The sequence below is a fragment of the Rhopilema esculentum genome, chromosome 9, assembly GCF_057945365.1.
Source record: "Rhopilema esculentum isolate cy_ngs chromosome 9, ASM5794536v1, whole genome shotgun sequence".
Taxonomy (NCBI): domain Eukaryota; kingdom Metazoa; phylum Cnidaria; class Scyphozoa; order Rhizostomeae; family Rhizostomatidae; genus Rhopilema; species Rhopilema esculentum.
The window spans coordinates 10,258,603-10,279,956 of NC_142823.1; the positions used below are offsets into that span (position 1 = coordinate 10,258,603).

Genomic DNA, 21,354 nt, shown 5'->3' on the forward strand with positions numbered 1-21,354 from the left:
ATTACAACATGGAAAGTTACAACTAGAATGACACTTACTTTTCGAAGGCAGCATAACCTTGCAATTTCTCCTTTTTGATGTTGATACTTTTCTATTTTATCGTTCGGAAATTAAAATGGTTTGATAATCTACACTTGATTGAGTTTTGTTCACAGCCTGCCTTTTCTTGAAAATTCTTCTGTTAAAAGTTACATGTCTGAGTTTGTTGTTTTCTTTCCTCGTGACTAGCTCAATACTATATAAGGCTAATTGTTTATTCACGTTGCAATTTTGGTCTTTATCTGGGTAATGTTTTATAACATGAAACGAAGGCATTACAATAAAGCCCCCTTATCTGGATTTCAAAAGTTTTGTACTGGAAAGACAGCAATGTATAAAAATTTGATAAGCTTAATAAATTTCTTTCTGCGACTGACGAGTATCCAGTAGAAAACTCCCATTCCATTACTAGATCCCAGACATCTGACGGGGATACACCAGAGCTGTTTGAAAAGAAGGCAAAGTCAGTGTTTCAATCCAAATCTTCGCAGAAAAGTTACAGAACCAATTTAACTTCACCTTAAACCCCCAAATTTAGTATGAATCAGTTGAAAAGCATAAAATTAAAAACAAAATTTATTGCTGATTTATTCACCAGGATAGCATCCAATACAATAGGAGATGTTGACAATGATTTGGACAAATTGTTAAGAGATATACTGAGAACAGGGTCTAAAACACCCCTTCCACTTGGGAATCAAACACGTGATCCTCCAAACGAAAATATTTGTTGTGATTGGCCATCATGTACACTTTCTAACACAGAAGCAGAATGGTTTATTTTTGAAGGTTGTTGGCATACTTTTCATCAAATATGTACAGAACATATAAATTACTGTTTGATTTGCAATGCCCACCTAAAAAATTAGCTACATCAGCACAATCATCAATTTTTGGAGAGCACAATGCTGAAAAAATTGTTCCAGCCGTGACACAGGAGGCATTGATGATGACGATGACGATGATAATGACTTCACAATTAAAACAAGTCTTGATGATATTACCGAGGAAAAATCTAATTACATCATCAGCAAAATTTTGTCCAAGTTATTACTCTTGCATCCTGCAAAACCCAAAAATAGTGGAGAAAAGACAGCGATCACTAGAGTGGATGGGCAAACTGGGCCTCCCTATTGTAAACAATGCATGCAATCCTCACAAGGCCACAGTGGGAAAAAAGGGAAAGAAAGTGTAGCACGTGTCTGGGAAAAGTATGCTTCAAGGAGGGCACAAACATACCTTGTGCATGTTCCTGGCACTTAACATCTTCTTACAGTCCCGATATAACAGAAACTGACCCCTCTGTCTTTAAAATTGGGTCTATCACCCAAATAATTCTGCCCTGGAAATACAGTCAGACAGGACTGGCAAATCAAAACGACATCAATATGTTTGGCGGAATCAATTCCTGCTGTGTTTTTTCAACGATTGCCTGTCTTCTTTCTTTAAATGATTCTTTTTTGAGGGACGACGATAACCACGAAAGTCTCGCCAGACAATACATTCGCATAATCAAACAAGGCAATGCTCTTTATATAATATTGCCAAAAATAGATGGAAACCAAAACATGTTTGTTGAAGATATAATACAACAAGATCACGTTGATTTGTTTATGTCCCAGCCATGGAAGGCTGTGATGGATTTGCACGATCTGTTAAGACAAATAGGTAGGTTATCATCACAAAAAGAAAGGTTTGCAATGGTTGTGATAATAAACCCTGGCAAAGCGATGGCAATCTTCAGTAAAAATGTAAATATTTACATTTATAACAGTCATTTTCATCACATGAGAGGCAGTATTATATCTTGTGCCCCAGTCTCGAGGAATTCTGCACATTTATCAAAAGATTTCTTCAGAAATACTTTAACTCATCTACCAAAGGCTTTAATTTGCCCCCATTTGAAATGATTAAAAATTCCACTTTAAGTGTAATTTCGTGTTGAAGCAATAGCTAGATTTTTAGTTAGTTGATATTATTTCTCGTGGCAGTATTGTTGTTCACTTTGACTAGAATTCACGAGTTGAAATTTGTAATTTTAAACAGCCGACTAAAGTTCCCCGTCCTGCCAAAATAGGCAATAACTTAATGATAAATTATAGTTATCATGTAAATCCTTATAGTTTTGAAGAAACGGCAGTTACAATTTCGTGTTGTAGCAATAGCTAGATTTTTAGTAAGTTGACATTATTTCTTGCTAGCTATATTTTTTCAGTTAGTTGACATTATTTCTTGCGGCAATATTGCCTGTTGTTCACTTCTCACTGCAGGTCTCACTATTACCTTCAAAAACAAAAGTCTCATTTGTTCGAACACCAGAGAAAAAAGGAGAAAAATCGCTGGATACAAAATCAACCTTATTTGTTCTTCGAAAGGTAACAATTTCAGCACGAACAATAATATTAGCATCAAACTCATGGAGGAAGTCCCTGCCAACAAAAACACTGTACGCTAAACCAGGTATGACAAGAGTTTTACAGCTATATTTCTCATCACAAAGCAAAATAGGAAAAGTAACCAAACCTTTAACGGATATGGTATTACCCATTTGCAGTACGAACACAATTCATTGTCTCAGATCTTTCCAATAAAAAAAACTGCTCGCTTATAACAGTCACTGTGGCACCTGTGTCTACTATCACTTGAAACGCTTGGTGTTGTATTTTCCCCCAAATCAAAACGTTTTTGGTCTCCCCATTGTTACTAGCTACGTCAGGGGCAATTGCTGGAATTTTTGGCTCGGAGTTAATCTTCTTATCTGCTTGCCAATCCATTTAGTAATTTCGTATCATGTTTATTCTCAGCTTCAAAACGAGGAATGTATTGTTCTTTTTCTGCAATATCATTATTTTCTGTCCATCAGTTGCTCTTAAATTTCTGCCCCAAGGGGCACCCGTAAAACGATCGTAAATGGCAGCAATTACTTCATTTTTAAAGAGTTGCAATTCATTTTGCTGAAATTGCATGGTCAATTTTGTTTGTCGTAGGAATGCCCATAGTTTTGTGCAGGACACTCTCCAAAATTAGCATTTAACAGTCGGCTTGGGAGCTTCTGCTGGGTTGCCAACGAAACAAGGATATTAATCTGCCTCTCAAATTCTTTAATACGTTTGTCTTGTTGAGACAATCCTGGGGCACAAGACATTGGACTGGATGCCGGTGTTCAGTTAATGGCATCTGTCAAACGACATAGTCTTCAGCCTCTGCAAAAACTTTTTGGCTGCTTCAAAATAACGCTCTTTTAAATCTTTCGTTTAGGCCATTAATAAAGGTGTTCATCAATTCATTGTCAGAAAGAGAAAGCTGCTGGCATTTTGGTATAATGTCGATGTAAATATCGGTGTAAACTGCTAATGGTTAATGTAATTACGCTAAGATTATGCTTGAAGATACACCTGAAGATATAAAAGCTAATAATTAAAATGTCTATAAAGTCAATGCGATGCAACAGTTTCTATTCTTCTTTTTGATTTCAAGAGAAAGTCCTGACCAGTAATAGTTAAGCAAAGGATGCACGCAAATTATTTTCTGTGACCTTGATTGGAAAAAATCTCAACAAATGTTCTTTAATATCAACATCAAATAATAATCAAACTCCAATCTCAATAAACTCTATCCAATTTCGACTTGCAATGGTCAAACAGAAAATGATTGAAAATTTATTCATAAAGGGTTCTAAAAGACAACCAATGTTCTTTAACAGCATAAGATAACTTAAACCACACTTTTGCCATAGGGTTTAACTGTAAATGTTAAAGAAAGGCAAATCATAAAATAAACTTTTGACCTCTCAACTCAGCGACAGAGAACAACACGAAGAGAACAGCCAGTTCTGCAACATGAGCAAAACTCTAACTTTAACTCGTCTGATTTCTGCTACTCTATGTCTTGCTTCTTTCTCTTGTGATCTTTAACTTCTACTAATATGGGGTCAGCTTCTCGGCTAAAATTACCTCTCTTTAATTAATCATCAAGTCTTTCTCTAAAACTATGTTACCCCCTAACTGACTGCAAGACGTGGAGCATACTTAAAAACTACCAACAAAACAAAACATCAACATATTACCAAATATGGCTATAACAAAAGGGTCACGAAATGTCAAGTAATTTCCCCACACACTGCTCACGTTGATTTCAGGCATAGTGTCCATTTCCTTGTGTGTGTCTCCAACACATGCAATACCATGCTCTTGGAGGTTACCCCAAAACATCTCATACAGCCATTACTTGAAGCATCTGAACAGCTTTCATCAAGGTTATGTATTTCAGCTCTCTTTTTCTGCACATGTCAGAGTGAAATTACATATTTGAACCAAATTTTGGAATCTTTCCTTCCCATGGCGAGATATCTTGCCTCATCTTTAACACAGCCTATTGCCGTTTCAGAGCTTCTTTTTACTTCAAGCGCAATCAGCACCTCCTCAAAGTCAAAGCATCTAGCCAGCAGTCTTGAGACTTGTGCTGTACCATTGCCTAATCTGTTCTCTGCTGAATTTTGCCATTTCTTTATGGATTGATCTGATGGTCTTTCAATCCAGGTATACTTTGGTTTATGATCTTGATCTGGATGCACCACTTTATCATGGCTCAGCAATTGCAAGCCCTCGAAGAGCTCAACTTCTTGAAAAACATAGTTGCTCAGGTCTTGCAGATGCTTCATGAACTTTTCTTTTTATAACTTTATATTGCTCGTCCCAATCTAGGTTTTCATCTACAATTACTCCTAGAGATTTAGTCTTCGTGACATGCTTAATATCAGCGCAGTTAAGTTTGAGCGCGCTCAAGATATTTAATGCACTTAGGACCCGATATCATGAGAATTTTCAACCCACCTGGCCGAGTTTGAATTCCATCCCACCTCTCCATTTGTTCCTTTGTTTATTCCAATTTTCGATTACATGGTGAAAACTCAACCCCGGGGATAAAATAACAACCGGGGTTGAAATTTCATCCCACCTTGAGCTGGCCGAGGTAAAACTCTTGAGCTGTTAATCCCTATTGTTTTCAATACGTGAATGTCCATGTAATCGCAAACTTGTTTGTAATGATCAGCAGAAAATCTTTTTCACAACAATTTCATTGAAATATCGAACACTGATCCCCATCAATGTTTTGAAAGAGAGATCAGGCTGTAATGATAATGTTATATTGATTGCTCCTGTATGCTGTGATGCTTGAAATTTAAATTTGTTGGTTTATGGTTGTTTTTAAAACATTTTGCTGGCAACAACCATATGTATAAACACAATAATTTAACCATTACACAGTTAGGTACCATGTGAATTAATTTTCCTGCTGGTTGAGAAGCCAATTTACTTTCAAACTTATCTTTTGGAGGAACCATGGGAAAAATGTTTTGCTACATATAAAGCTGCATGAATTTTTATTGCATTGCAAAACTACAGGATGGCAAAGCTCGGACTATGGGAACAGTAAGCAAATCCCAGCATTCAAAACCACTAACAAAATATTTTGGAAGGCATTTGTTATGCAAAGATGTTATGTATCAATGTTTCTAGATTTGTTCACACAATTCACTTGTGACTTACACAAAAAAGGGTGCACAGATCTTTGTAACATTTGAGAAAGATGTCCCCTTGCCCCCCACAATCAAAATCACCATAGATATGAATATAATGGCTCCCTGGTTTTCCTGGTAACAAACATCTTTCACATAAATATTGACCTACCCCTAACAGCTTGTTTACAAAGCTTTGCTAAAAAATAATTAGTGTAAAATGACATCAAAGGTCAACTGTCAGGTAAGTTTGTTTAACATAGTTCTTCAGAATTGATCGACATATTCCCCTTCAGCATTATTGCTTGAGTATACTGGGTCAGGAGTGTTGGGTAACCACCTTTCTTCTATTTGATGTCTAAGTACTTAAGACTGAATTTCATCCTCATCAATGCGGTTTCCATTCCTTTAAATATAAAACAACATTCAAGTATAAAACAACAGTGTGCTACTGTGTAATATCTACAATACGAGTTAGAAATCTCCACCTGGCCTTGAGGCGTCCAAAGGCACATTCTATTTGGTTTCTTGTGGACCTGAGCATGGTATTGAATTATACTTCTTCATTGCTTGCACAAGTTTGGTACGCTTTCATGCAGAAAGGGGTTAAGGGATAAGCTTGATCACCAATAAGATAGTTTGGGACTGCCTCGAATCCAGGAAGAACAATGCTAAACGTCAGGGAAGCTGAGCCCTGTTAAGTTTCACGTTGATATCTGAATTGGAAAAAACCTTGGCATTATGAACTGATCCAGGCCACTTGCACTCGACATTGATAAACTGGCCATTAGCATCACAAACTCCTTGGATGTTTAATGAGAAGAACTGTTTATAGTTGAAATAGTCTTGGGAGTTTCTTATAGGTCTCTTGCTAGGAATATGGGTTCCAGCTATGCACCCAAATGCCTGAATCATGCCAAATTTCAGTTCGAATTCTGAAACTTTTTATCAAATTTTGTCATCAGATGTCAGGCTGGCTTATTTGTCAAATTTTTTGCTTATACACCCTGCCTCAAACCATTCTGCCTTCATTTTGAAATATCCTTTCAGTATAGGAACAATTGCATTCAATCTTACCTTGTTTAATTCTGATAAGATTTTTTCTCTTTGAAGGGTGCTTTCCTGGCCTACTGAAAAAACGCTTGTTCTGGCCAGAGGACTTCTGTCCATAGCTGTATTTATGTACTGTACTGTATGAGTATTCAAAAATTGAGGTCAAGAAAGAAATTTTATTGTGTTTCAAATAGAATTTTGTTTTAGAAATAACCCAATTTCTGTGTATTTTAGCATTGCCTATGGGATAATGATGCTTGTCAAAACTTTTTGAAAGCCATTGCGGGTGCTTCAAATTGAGTGTCCTGCAAGAATTGCTTCGCATTTTGCCCAAACAGCTTGAACCAGCTGATGCTTCACTGGTAGGGGAGAAAAACATTAATCTGTGGTAAGTGTTGTTAATAATAAGTATTTGGAATACTATGTTATTTATTTTCTAACCTGGTATCATTCACCACAGCCTTTTCACAGGTATCACATTTATGTTTATTAAATGTTTTCCTCAGTAAGTAGCCTGCCACATAGGCGATAGCATTTTCACTTATAATATGGCTCTGAATATTATCTGTCCTGTAGTCTCGTGATATTAATTGCAATGCATTAGACTGCAAGTGGATATCATTGCGTGCAATTTCATTAAGGACAGATAAGTTTGTTAGAGGCTCATCTTTGTCTTCCTCACAATTGCCACTGGCAACATGTAGCAAATTTGAGTGAAAAAGCTTTCTGTAAGCCCTCTTGAACTGGACAGGAGTAGGATTATAATTGTTACCACCTTGCTGTCTTATAGAGCCAAAGAAGTTTTCAAGAGGATCTTGATTTAGTTGCCTGGTAACTAAAAAGATGCAATACCTTCATGGTATAACTTTTCCCACAGGGACAAAATAGCTTTTAAAGAGACTTTCCAACCTGTCAAACACTTCAAATTGTCTGTTCGATCTTCACCTGTCGCTCTGTTAAAAAATTTTAAGGATGAGAAGAACCTTATTCCTTTTTTTAGCTCTGACAGATGTGGAGAGGTAGGAGAGAAAGGCCTGCGACAAAACTTTGGATCCCGGAAACTAAGTGAATTACAGCAATCAAAGATGGTATCCATTTGAGAAACAAATTGTGCAGTGCCAAATTGCATGTGTCTGGAAGATCATTTAATGCCACATAAGTGGAAATACCTGCAGCCACAGAGTGGCTAAAAACTTGAGATGCAAGTTTAACTTTCATCTTAAAAAACCCATTTAGGTTTAAATGCCTGTCAGTCAGTTTAGGAGCAACCCTGATTGGTAGCTTCTGGTCTTTCTCAAAGAAGGATTTTATGTCATTCCAGCTTGCAACTTTCCCATCAAATCCAACATCATATTTCATCAAGTTGTTCCTGACAGATTTCAGAAGGTGGGGAGGATCAAATATTGTAAAATACTTCTTTAGTAAAAGCGTTGTTGTTTCTTTTACCAACTAAATTTTGTGTTAGTTTATATATATATAACTTCTCACCTAGGTGTGTGCAGAAGCGAAGAGTTGAGACGACTTGTTTTTCTCTGTACTAGAACTCGATTAATCATTTTTACTATCTACACAACTATAATAAAACAGCTCATTATAGGGGATTAACTAAAACAAAGCGAATAGAAAAGCTAGGCTACAAAGCGAATGTAAATACAATAGGAATAAAAGCTGTTGTGCGTAAGTGCAAATATGTGGCTGAGTATATGGCTGATTAAGTGCAAATAAAATGACGTATTATAAGTTCACTATAAGAGCCCCCCCTCTAGAATGTAAGAGGAGCGAAACAGTCGATATAAGTTTGCAATATGGGGACTTCAGAAACCAAAGCGATCCGGAAAATGAACTTTGCGCCCTGAACGTGTCGTGCATTGGTGACTAGAAGAAGCTGGTGTGTTGTCAATCATTGGGAAGAGTTGGTTTTCTGTTGACATGTAAGAGTCACAATCAGAATCCAAGTGGGCCACTTTGAGGCGATCAATGCTGATTGTTTTATGTGAGCCAGCAATCTCTAGAACGAAATGCTTGTCTTGACGTTGAAGCACTTTGTAAGGCCCATCGTATGGTGGCTGAAGTGGCTTGCGAATGGCATCATGACGCACAAAGACAAACTTACAAGTTGCTAAGGCTGACGGAAGATGAAACTTGGTATCCTGTTTGCGAGGTGGTGTAGGCCGAAGACTTTGCATAGTAGATTGAAGACGTTGTGCATAAATTGTAGGGTCTAAAACAGAGGACTCTTGAGAAGAGGTAAAGAAATCACCAGGAAGACGTAGGTTACAACCGTACACTAGTTGTGCGGGAGTGCAGTCAAGATCTGGTTTCAGAAGTGTCCGGAGGCTGAGAAGAATTAGTGGCAGACTTTCACACCAACGTGATGGATCAGATGATGCCTTTATTGAGCTCTTGAGTTGACGATGGAGGCGTTCAACCATGCCATTTGCGCAAGGATGATAGGCTGTTGTGTGGATCCGTTTGATTCCAAGAATCGACGTCAGTGACGCAAAAAGAGCAGATTCGAACTGAGCCCCGCGATCAGTTGTGATGGTTGAAGGGACACCGAAAACAGAAATCCAACGTGTGACGAAAGAACGGGCGACAGTTTCAGCTGTAATGTCAGCAAGTGGAATGGCCTCAGGCCATCGTGTGAAACGATCGATGCATGTCAAAAGATATTTGAAACCTTGAGATGGTGGAAGAGGTCCAACTATGTCAATATGTATGTGGTCGAAACGAACATCTGGTGTAGAGAAAGTGCCAAGGGGTGAAACAGTGTGGCGAGTAACTTTCGACTTTTGGCACGGTACACAAGATCGAGTCCAGTTGCGAATATCCTTATTTATGCCTGGCCAAACATATCGCTGAGTGATAAGATGTTGTGTAGCTCGAATTCCAGGGTGGGACATGGAATGCAACTGGTCGAAAATGAGGCGACGATAACACAAAGGAATATATGGTCGTGGGTGGCCAGTTGAGATGTCACAGAGAATGGTGCCTGTTGAAGATTGTAGAGGAAATTCCTTGAGGCGAAGTGAAGAAGACTGTACAAGAGACAAATCAGGGTCGTTTTGTTGAGCTTTGGCAAGAAGTACAAAGTCAAGAGGTGAGGATCTTTGAAGAATGTTTATATCCGTCCTAGATAGGGTGTCAGCAACAACATTTGCACTGCCATGTATATGACGAATATCTGAAGTGAACTGGGAAATGTAATCCAAGTGTCTAGTCTCGCGAGGAGAATAACGGTCAGGTGTAGCAGATAAAGCGTGGGTAAGCGGTTTGTGGTCTGTTAACACGTAGAAACAGGGGCCTTCCAAATTGTGGCGAAAATGACGGATGGACAGATAAACAGCCAATAGTTCACGACCAAAAGTACTATACTTGATTTCTGCCGGCTGTAGACGTTTGGAGAAAAAGGCAATTGGTTTCCAGATGCCGTCAATGTGTTGTTGAAGAACACCACCAACTGCAGAATTTGACGCATCAACCATTAAGCAGTATGGAGCAGTTGAAGAGGGGTGTACCAAAAGCGTAGCATTAGCTAAGGCTGTTTTAATTGCTGTAAAAGCAGATGCAGCATCACCCTTGAGAGGAAAATGGTCGTGATTACTGTTTTTGGGAGACAGGAGGTCTGTGAGTGGCTGTAGAATCGTGGCACACTGAGGAATGAAGCGTCGGTAAAAGTTGATAAAACCAAGGAATTCTCGAAGTTTACGAAGAGAAGTTGGAGGTGGAAAATCTTTTATGGCTTTGATTTTGTCAGGCAAAGGATAAATACCACCAGCAGAGATTTTGTGTCCTAGGAAGTTGATGGACAGAGCACCGAAAACACATTTAGCAGGATTTATGACTATACCATATTCGGAAAGGCGTGTGAAAACAAGTTCTAAATGGTGTAAATGTTCCGATTCAGTAGAGCTGGCGATGAATACGCCAGTCGCCAGGTGTAGGTTTAGGGACCATGTGGAGTGGAGACGACCAACTACTTTCCGAAGGGCGAATGATGCCCAATTGTAGCATGTGGTCAAACTCGGCTTTGGCGACAGCTAAACGATCTGGTGCGAGGCGTCGTGGCCGGCAGTAAACAGGTGGACCGTTGGTTCGAATATGATGGGTAACAGTGTGTTTGACAGCAGATTCTTTATAACATGGACGGGCCAGTGCAGGGAACTTCTTGAGAAGGGCTTGGTATGGAGAAGTTGTGTCTGGAAGAGCAAACATTGGCCTTGGTGAAGAGTGTGTTGATTTGATACCATTTACAGATAAGGTAGTTGTCGTATCAATTAATTTACGTTGGCGCACATCCACTTTCAAGCCAAAGTGGGCAAGAAAATCAGCACCAATAATAGCAATTGGGACGTCAGCAATAAGAAAAATCCATTGAAAATTACGGCGAAGTCCTAAATCCAGAGCCAAGGATTTTTCACCATATGTTGAGATTGGAGATTTGTTGACAGCTTGGAGGGTGATAGAAGAAGGATGTTGCTTTTCAGAGCGTGAAGGAGGAAGAACACTTACGTCAGCGCCTGTGTCGACAAGAAAACGTGTGCCAGTAGGACGGTCTGTGACATAGAATAGGCGACTTTGGTGTAGGGTGCCAGGAAGACTTGTCGCCTCTAGCCGCTGGCGGGGAAGTTTTCCTGTTGCTGAGATGCAGAAGGCTTGAATGTGAAGGAGCATGGTGGATTGCATTTGCGGGCAGCAGAACCAAAACGCCAGTGATACCAACATTGAGAACTTGCGTGACGTTCAGTGCTTGAATTTTGACGATATGGAGAGCGTGATGGAGTGGGACTGCGACCACGTGGACCAGAACGAGGTTGTGAAGTATAACGGTTGGTCAGAGCTTGTACTTGTGCAGATAAGGTGCTTATTTGCTGACGGAGTTCGGCAACTTCGCTTGGTGGTGTTGTGTTGGAGGCAGCAAAAGCAGCAACAGGGGGTGCAGGAGTAGCCACTTCCATTATTTTATCAGCAAGTGTTGCTAGATTGTCAGTGGAAACTGATTCGGGAGTAGAGGCTAAAATTAGCTGAGCGTTGATAGGCAGCCGATTTAGAAATATTTTTCGCAACAGGCTGTCTTCTAAACGATTGTCACCAAGAAGTTGTCGCATTTTGCGGAGAAGTTGTGAGGGCTTTCTATCACCAAGTTCTTCTGAAGTCAAAAGCTGGTGAAAACGTTTTTGCTCAGAAGCTGATGTGCGCTTAATCAGTTCTGCTTTGAGTTGATCGTACGGCTCTGCTGTAGGAGGATTGACAAGCAGGTCGCGTACCTCTTGTGCAATTTCAGGTTGCAGTGAAGCCACCACGTAGGCATATTTCGTGACTTGAGATGTGATATTGCGTGTTAAAAATTGTGCTTCCACCTGTGCAAACCAGACAACGGGATCAGTCGGCCAAAACGGAGGGAGTTTTACGCTCACAGCAGCGACTGGAGCAGAGAAAGTAAGCGAACCTGTTGAGGTGCTGGCAGTTGGTGTTTCGTCATTCATTGTTAAGATTGAGCTTTATGAAAAATATGGCCTATCAAATAGAGAGGACACGAAAGGAACGGCACAGAAATGTAGGCAATTTGACAAGGGCAAATCAAATAAAAAGCGTGGTCACCAATTTAGTAAAAGCGTTGTTGTTTCTTTTACCAACTAAATTTTGTGTTAGTTTATATATATATAACTTCTCACCTAGGTGTGTGCAGAAGCGAAGAGTTGAGACGACTTGTTTTTCTCTGTACTAGAACTCGATTAATCATTTTTACTATCTACACAACTATAATAAAACAGCTCATTATAGGGGATTAACTAAAACAAAGCGAATAGAAAAGCTAGGCTACAAAGCGAATGTAAATACAATAGGAATAAAAGCTGTTGTGCGCAAGTGCAAATATGTGGCTGAGTATATGGCTGATTAAGTGCAAATAAAATGACGTATTATAAGTTCACTATACTTCTTTCTTTGCATATAAAAGAAAGGACGATTTTCAGTGACACCAGGTGTCTTAAACAATTTAAAAAAATTAGAACCCTGATCAGACACAACAGAAACAACATCTTAACCCAATGACTCCAAATTATTTAGAGCTTCAGCAAGGATTTTTTTCAACTGGCTACTTCCACTTGATTCGTTTACAAGAAAATATGCAATTGGCTGCTTCCAGTTGAAAAGGACACCTCTGACCATTAGAACGAGTGCAGAAGTGGCAGGAAGACCTGGACTTTCTCCACCGCCATAATCTTCCAAATCTACAATGTGGTCATCAGATATGTGATAGAAAAGATGACTCTTTAGAGACATTTCATCCATCATAAGAGAACATGTCTTTGCACTTTCAGGGATTGAAGCTATCCTTTCCTTTACCACATAAAGAGATTTCTCTGAGAAACCAGCTTCAGATGCAAATCTAGAGACCATTCGAGTGAGAGTTCTTTTGGTAGGTAAATGGAACAATTTAGCAAGAAATCTATATGATTTCCCGCTGATGTGGTACAAATTGAGGGCCCATGCTTTAAAAGCATCATCATATCTACAACCTTTTGGTTTCTGAGAGGACAATTTGATTTGGCATTTAAGAAAATTATGAAGTTCAGGAGAAATAACTCCATCTAGTAATTCCAAGGCCTTCATTGCACGCTTCTTGTTTTTCTTAAGGGGGGAGGATGAACAGAGATTCTTTCCAAATGACAATTTCTTTGATAAAAGGGCTATTTTGTTGCGTTTTTTCTTCAAAAGGGATCTGAGTTTTCTTTTCCTTGGGGTGTTGATAGTAAATTGAGCAGGGGTTTGGGAAAACTGACAATATTTGTTATTTTATTCATTTGTTGATGAAGGTGACTCATCTTTTCCTAAAAAATACAATGATTCAACAGAGATGTCAGTAGTCAGCAACAATCATATTAGGCCATTTTTAATTAAAATGTCTGCAAATAAAATATTTGATAATTAAGATTTATGAAAAGCAGCTTCTTAAAAAAAATATAATTGTACTTGCTTTGATCAGCAGCCTCTATAGGTGTGCTATCCTCTTCAATTTCATCAGGGTTACCTAACAAAATGCAGCGTATACATTTGCAATCTATCAATCATTTCGTATTTGAAAAAATAACAGTAAAGTTACAAAATGCAAAAAAACGGAATTACATTCAATACTTCAAAAAGTGCAAACAATAAAATACCAAAATTTATGATGTAGATTTTTGTTGCAGAAGTTGATTAAGAAAATGTCAACACTTACATTTATCAAATCTATCACCAGTTCCATAGTTATCCAGGTCCAAATTTTGTTTTTTTGAAATACCTAAAAACACAATAAAATGCTTGTATAGGTAAAACAACCCTTTTCGGTCAGGAACTCTATTTTTTGCAAAATAGCTATAGTGTTGAGACAACAGGCTAGCAAAGACCATAAAAAAGGAAAAAATACAAACAAATTTTAGAAGTAATTGAACTAAACTTACAAGCTCATCTTACGTGTTTTACAACATATGAAGGAATATTTGTATGTTTACCTGGTTGTCTTGGCTTTGGGGGGGGGGGGCTCTTTTACTTCCAACTATTGGAACGGTGGGGAAGGGTGGGGATTGCATTTTTTGATAATCGGGACCTTGCGTTAATGAATTTTGGCAAAAATTCCGTTTCAAAATGTTTGGAACAAACGTAGCAATTTTTGTTCAAGTAGGCGGTTGACTTGTTAAGCAGATCCTGTCGCCTGCTATTTTGTAGCCATTTTCTGCATCTATAAAGTAAAATAGATCTTTAACTCAATAAATATGAATTAATTTCTTTAAAAAGTTCGAGTGTTTTTTGTTGAAACAAGAAGATCCTGTTGAAGCGAATTAAATTTAGGCCTACTCACCGGCTTTTGTCCGATGGGAAACGGTAGAACTGAAGATTGGGGCATGACTTTCTGTTGTTATTGCAGTTAACAGCAGCGCAGTAAGCACCTGTCCCACTACGTTTAACATTTTTCACAAGTTTCGTCTGATAGGCCAGCATTTCAAGCGATCGCGAAGTTCCAGAAGAAGGAAAGTTTACTACTTGCGTGAATATTTTCCGGGAATGTTCCACCTCTAACCTCGTTTTCAATAACGCATGCGCGAGAAAATCCATGACCGCCGCGAAAGCCCGGAGTGACCCTTCTGCCTTATTTCTATTCTGTGACGAAAGTAACCGTATCTTCATATAGCTTCTCCCGTTTTTTGTGAGGCTATTTTACTGTGCGATTGATTGTTTGCGCAATTTAAAATATTTTGAGTATTAGTTTAAGAGATCACCATATTAGCAAGTAGCTCGTAGCATTTGTGATAGTTCATGTATGATCTAAAGTTGCAGAGAATCGATCAAGGTTGTGGCAGTCTGTGTCATCAAATCACTGATTCAGCAACCTTTAATGAATGCAGTCAATTGAGAGATCCCGTGGAGCGGCTTAAAGCCTGTGCTTTGGCTGAGATTGTCAAATCTGTGGACTTTTATCGCTTTGGAAGTAAGTGTTGAATTCTAACATTGATGTGATGTTCAGGGTCAACTGTATATACCAATCTCTTTTTATAATTGTAAATCTACATAAATTTACTCTTATGGCCGTTTAAGTGCTTAAGCTAATCGTTATGAAGTAAGAAAAAAAAGAACTATGTAACGGTTGCAAAGGACAATGTAAGCTACTCGAATTGCCAGTGAATTTGCCTCCACAATAAAAAACTGTTTTAGGGCTACCAATGATACTTAGAAATGGCGTCTTCCATTTTCTCGCAGTGAATTGACATAATTTTAATTTTTCTACAGCCTTGTTGCATTCAATGCTCATATCTGGGGCGATGAAAGCAAATATTAATTGCTTTTCAAAGCGAGAGGTTTTGGAGCAGAAGATATTGCAAGATGACGCAGAAATGGATGTTGCCATTATGTGGGTTCCTACTGTACCCAATGGTAACTTCAACCATGTTGTTCCTTTGATTGAACCATTGCGCAATACTTCGTTGCCTAGAGACTGACAACTGTGACATAACGTGTAACAGGGTTGCAGTGTGTGCGCGTTTCTTCGGACATGCCACTGAAGCACGTTTCATATCGTGTCACTACTGTCTTCGCCGTTACCACGAGAACTGTGTAGGTGAACGCTTTGTGCTAGGTGAGAAATGGAACTGTTCTTGCCACATTAACGTCGACGCTCTTACAAGGTAAGTCTGATGTAGCTAGAGGCTCTGACACTTTCTTTTTACTTTTTACTCTTAAGTATATTCGTCAGCTTTTCAATTCGCCTTGTCATTCTGGTTTCATCAGTCCAATCATGCCGTTTGTTCTAACGGCCATTTAAATTTGACTCGTTGATATCTCTCACTCATTAGTTTGCTTTGCTAATTTGTTCACTCTTTTGTCGTTTTCTTCCTGGAAGCTGTAAAAATGCTGATTTTTCATTTTCGTAACCGATAGTACTTCCATGAGATGGTACCTTCGTTTAAAGATGCTTGAGTAAGGTCCATTTCTGTAATTGTTTGCACTCGAGTGCGCTTTTCTTGTTATAGATTATAAGCTATATGACAAGAACAGTAGTAACGCTATTTGTGTATTGACTGAATTAATTAAGACAACTGGTATACAGCTGAGCACTCTCTTAAACTCTAGCTGTACTGATGAGCCTCAATATTAGTTGAAACCAGTTCCTTACCAATTATTATTATAACTTCCGTGTAAAGGGAAAGCATGCAAGCTAGTGCCTGCGAAAGGTTAGCTGTGGTGCATGATATATGAGCTTTTATAATTATAATTTTTGGCAGTCTTCCAATGCTCAACGATAAAGAAGAGGCTAAGAAACTTCTCCTCGCACGTTCAAAGGATATCGAGGTATCTTTTAATTCACTTATCTGTTAAATTCATCCAAGCGTTAGCAGAAAATTTGCATTGTGTGTGGACCTCTCCGATGACCCCCCTTTTTAACCATGATTACAAGAACTGACTTACCCCCGGGAAGAGGACTTTTTAGTTAGTTAGAGAGAGGGACTGTTCGAATCAAGTTAAGGAGTTGTAAAGAGTATTTATTTTTTTATAAAGGTTTGCATTGGAAAACTATGTCGTGTTTTGTGTGTTTATTGCTTGAAGCTAATTGATTTGCACTCAAACCGGGCCACATTTCTGGTGACCACGACGTGACAAGTAACTGTAAGTGCAAATCTTTTCAATTTTTTCTTTCAAAATTGATGTTCTCAAGAAGAAGCCACCCAGAAGAACACAGAAGTTGAAATGATGCAATTATTTGGCAATATCGTATCAAGATTTGTTGTTTTTCTCTTATGATTATTTTCGTGCTTTGTTGACGAGGCTTGAGTCTGATTTTCTTGTGTCTTTCTCGATCTCTCAGTTGCGTTTGTTTACGTTAGGCCCATTAAAGTTGTGCCATTGCGGATAGTCGAGACTGTTTTCGTGTATTTTAGTAGTATCAAAATGGCACTAACTGGGGAAGAAATCGATGATTTATTATTGGAATGTCATGGTCTACTGACAGGGATGCGCAAGGAGACACTTCATGAATTTTGCGATAAATTAGGGACAATCCCAGAGTCGACCTATTTGGACAAAAGCCGTTTCGCAACCGTAAAATTGATTTTCGAGGAAATTGCAAAACTAACAGAGAAATGGAAAGAAACAGAAAAGGCAGCATTTCTCAAGGATATTCTGAAACAAGTTACTGAGGTAAGGAGCGCAATTGCAAGCGGGGGAGATAAGCAACAGACACTGGCTTCTGTTAGACAGGATTTAGAGAAGGAAGTAACACTGTTAAAGGAAAAACAACAAAAAGAGATAGAAGCGTTGACTGATAAATTGAGTGCTGTCAAAATGAGGACAGGAGGCGACGTTCATATAGATAATGATTTGAATGGACAGGCGACATCTGAAACAAATTAGAGGGGCTTGCAAGCAATTCTGAAAAGAAAATTCAGAATTGTCGGGACAGTGCGGGCCCAGGGGCAAAAGGAACAGTTGTCCTATTTGAGCCTCAGTAGACAAGTGGAAAGTGGCAAAGAGCCCGGTTATTCCGAAAAGGAATTGGTTGACGGGCTCATAAAATGCATTCTGCCGGGAATACCCCTCAAAGATTATTTAGAGGCGATGCGAGAAATGGGGTTGGAAACTCTAATGAAAATTAAGAGAAAAATGCTAGTGAACTATATGCTAGCCTCGCAAATTTGGCCCAGTCACCAACGGAAGATCCTCAAAATTTTCTACTACGTGCCCTAAATTTGCGGGAAAAGATAATTTTTGCATCAAAGCAGGAGGGGAGCAAATTAAAATATGATACAAGTCAGTGTCAGTCCATGTTTCTGCATGCAATCGAGACTGGACTTCTTAGCAATACTCTCAGAACGAGGATGAGACCACACCTACAACCCCCAGATGTTACAGATGCTGAATGATTCAACAATTAAACCTCGCTGGTGCAGAAGAATCAGAAAGAAATGCCAAATTAGGAATAGGCCAGAAGGGAAAAGCAAAAGTTGCACAAGTCTCTTCGGAACAAAACACAAAGGGAAAAGCTGAGAGCCCCAAAAAGGACAAAGAAGCAGAAACAGCACTAGCTCAAAAATTGCTGTCCGAAATCCAAGCGATAAGAGCAGAAGTTGCCTCTCTAAAACAAGATGTTAGCCGCAGTCGTGCTCAGTCCCCCTTGGAAGGATAATAGAATATTATCTCAAGGGAGAGGAAGACTCCCTCGTGAAAACCGTCGGGGATGCAAGGAATGTTTCAAAAAAGGCCTTGGAGATAAGTGTACTCATTGCTGGAAATGCGGGAATAGTGCTCATTTTGCCTACAACTGCCCTCAAAGAAATTGACCGTGGCAGGAAAACTGCCCCCGGCTGCTGTCACGGGACAGCCAGTAGCTAAGGCAAATGATGTAGAGTCCCACCATTGTATAAGCTGCAAACAACTACACAAAAATATTTTTATTTGTGCTGCATGTGAAACATCATAATATTGTAGTAAGGCATGTCAAATAAAAGACTAGGCTAATCATAAACAGATTTGTCTAGCGATTCAGGAACTCTCCGATAAGTTTGAAAGGGTTGAGCATGGAAGAGGTGACAGTGAGGATCATAGAGTCTTTGTTAGCCATCTCTCACCTCAAGGACAAGAAAAACTGTCGAAACTAGTGGGTAGAAAATGTTTGATCAAGTGCAGTATGAATGGTATCGAGTTACCCGTACTTTTTGACACAGGTGCACAAGTATCAATCGTGAGTTCAAAAGAGCTTAGAAAACATTTTCCACAGTCAGAGATAAAAGATATCGCAGATCTCCTTGATCAGGACATTGAGTTAGAACTAACAACAGCCAATGGTTCAAAATTGCCATACAGTGGGTGGGTTAAGATGAATTTCAAGCTTCTGAATTCAAATGTAGATGCAGTAGAAGTACCAATGCTAGTAACTGAATTCGAACTTGAGCAGCCTATTATTGGGTACAATGTAATCGAAGAACTTATCAAAAGTCAACAACAAGTCCCAGATGAGACTAACCTTATCTCCCTGCTATCAGCAAGTTTCTTTCAGACGTCACAATCAGATTTAAATGCTTTTGTGCGTTTTGTTGACAGCAGGTCAACACCAATAATTTCCACTGTTAGAACAGGCAAGAAAAGCATTATTGTTCCAAAGGGCAGTACAGTAAAGATTTCATGTCCCAGCAAAGTTGGATTAATTAGCCGACCAACACCTATGCTGTTTGAGCCCGATAACGAGTTAAGCTTACCCTCTGGTTTGGAAGTACACGAGTCTTTGCTCACTTTGAAAAGGGAAAATTGCGACAAGGTGGGAATTTATGTCATTAACACTAGTGCACATGACATCACTTTGAAAGGACGTACAGAAATGGGTTTTCTGCAACCTGTTAGGTCAGTTACACCAGTTGAGTTGAAGTTCAAAGATCACAATGAAATGGATAAAGAAGGAAATCCAAAAGAACTCAAGTCTACAAGGAATGAGCAATAGAGGTCTATTTGAATTGCGTTTTAAGATCAAACACCAGGTCACAACCAGTGACTCAGGGTGAGTGAAATAAAAAGACCAAACACCAGGTCTTCTGTTATTTATTTAGATACTCTCCTTAAAACATGTGCCATGCTATTCAGTACTATTCTTTGAATTTCTTGGAGTGATGGATTTCCAGGTATTTTCTCCACATTTTGACTCGTTCCTTTCTTTATCAGGCACAATACACCAATTACAACATGGAAAGTTACAACTAGAATGACACTTCCTTTAGAAGGCAGCATAACCTTGCAATTTCTCCTTTTTGATGTTGATACTTTTCTATTTTATCGTTCGGAAATTAAAATGGGTTGATAATCTACACTTAATTGAGTTTTGTTCACAGCCTGTCTTTTCTTGAAAATTCTTCTGTTAAAAGTTACATGTCTGAGTTTGTTGTTTTCTTTCCTCGTGACTAGCTCAATACTATATAAGGCTAATTGTTTATTCACGTTGCAATTTTGGTCTTTATCTGGGTAATGTTTTATAACATGAAACGAAGGCATTACAATAAAGCCCCCTTATCTGGATTTCAAAAGTTTTGTACTGGAAAGACAGCAATGTATAAAAATTTGATAAGCTTAATAAATTTCTGTCTGCGACTGACGAGTATCCAGTAGAAAATTCCCATTCCATTACTAGATCCCAGACATCTGACGGGGATACACCAGAGCTGTTTGAAAAGAAGGCAAAGTCAGTGTTTCAATCCAAATCTTCCCAGAAAAGTTACAGAACCAATTTAACTCCACCTTAAACCCTCAAATTTATTAGGAATCAGTTGAAAAGCCTAAAATTAAAAACAAAATTTATTGCTGATTTATTCACAAGGATAGCATCCAATACAATAGGAGATGTCGACAACAATTTGGAATAATTGTTAAGAGATTTCTGAAAAGAGGGTCTAAAACACCCCTTCCACTTGGGTATCAATCACGTGATCCTCCAAATGAAAATATTTGTTGCGATTGGCCATCATGTACACTTTCTAACACAGAAGCAGAATGGTTAATTTTTTAAAGTTGTTGGCATACTTTTCAACAAATATATACAGGACATATAAATTACTGTTCGATTTGCAATGCCCACCTATAAAATTTGCTACATCAGCACAATCATCAATTTTCGGAGAGCACAATGCTGAAAAAAATTGTTCCAGCGGTGACACAGGAGGCATTGATGATGACGATGACGATGATCATGACTTCACAATTAAAACAAGTCTTGATGATATTACCGAGGAAAAATCTAATTACATCATCAGCAAAATTTTGTCCAAGCTATTACTCTTGCATCCTGCAAAACCCAATAATAGTGGAAAAAGATAGCGATCACTAGAGTGGATGGGCAAACTAGGCCTCCCTATTGTAAACAATGCATGCAATCCTCACGAGGCCACAGTGGGAAAAAGGGAAAGAAAGTGTAGCACGTGTCTGGGAAAGGTCTGCTTCAAGGAGGGCACAAACATACCTTGTGCATGTTCCTGGCACTTAACATCTTCTTTCAGTCCCGATATAACAGAAACGGACCCCTCTGTCTTTAAAATTGGGTCTATCACCCAAATAATTCTGCCCTGGAAATACAGTCAGACAGGACTGGCAAATCAAAACGACATCAATATGTTTGGCGGAATCAATTCCTGCTGTTTTTTCAACAATTGCCTGTCTTCTTTCTTTAAATGATTCTTTGGGGAGGATCCTTGCCAGGATGATCCGATCGCAGACGAAGAATGGATAAGAAG

The 21,354-nt window shown here is 38.9% G+C and overlaps 1 protein-coding gene across 1 annotated transcript in view; it reads left to right on the forward strand.

Moving 5' to 3' along the window:
- LOC148959602 (uncharacterized) overlaps positions 1–13,299 on the forward strand; it is a gene marked incomplete at its 5' end in the record, with an annotated part of 30,217 nt that extends 16,918 nt beyond the window's left edge. The window contains one exon of the mRNA XM_089110140.1: positions 1–13,299. This exon is cut by the window's left edge and continues 16,918 nt beyond it.
- Between the last annotated feature and the right edge of the window lie 8,055 nt (positions 13,300–21,354).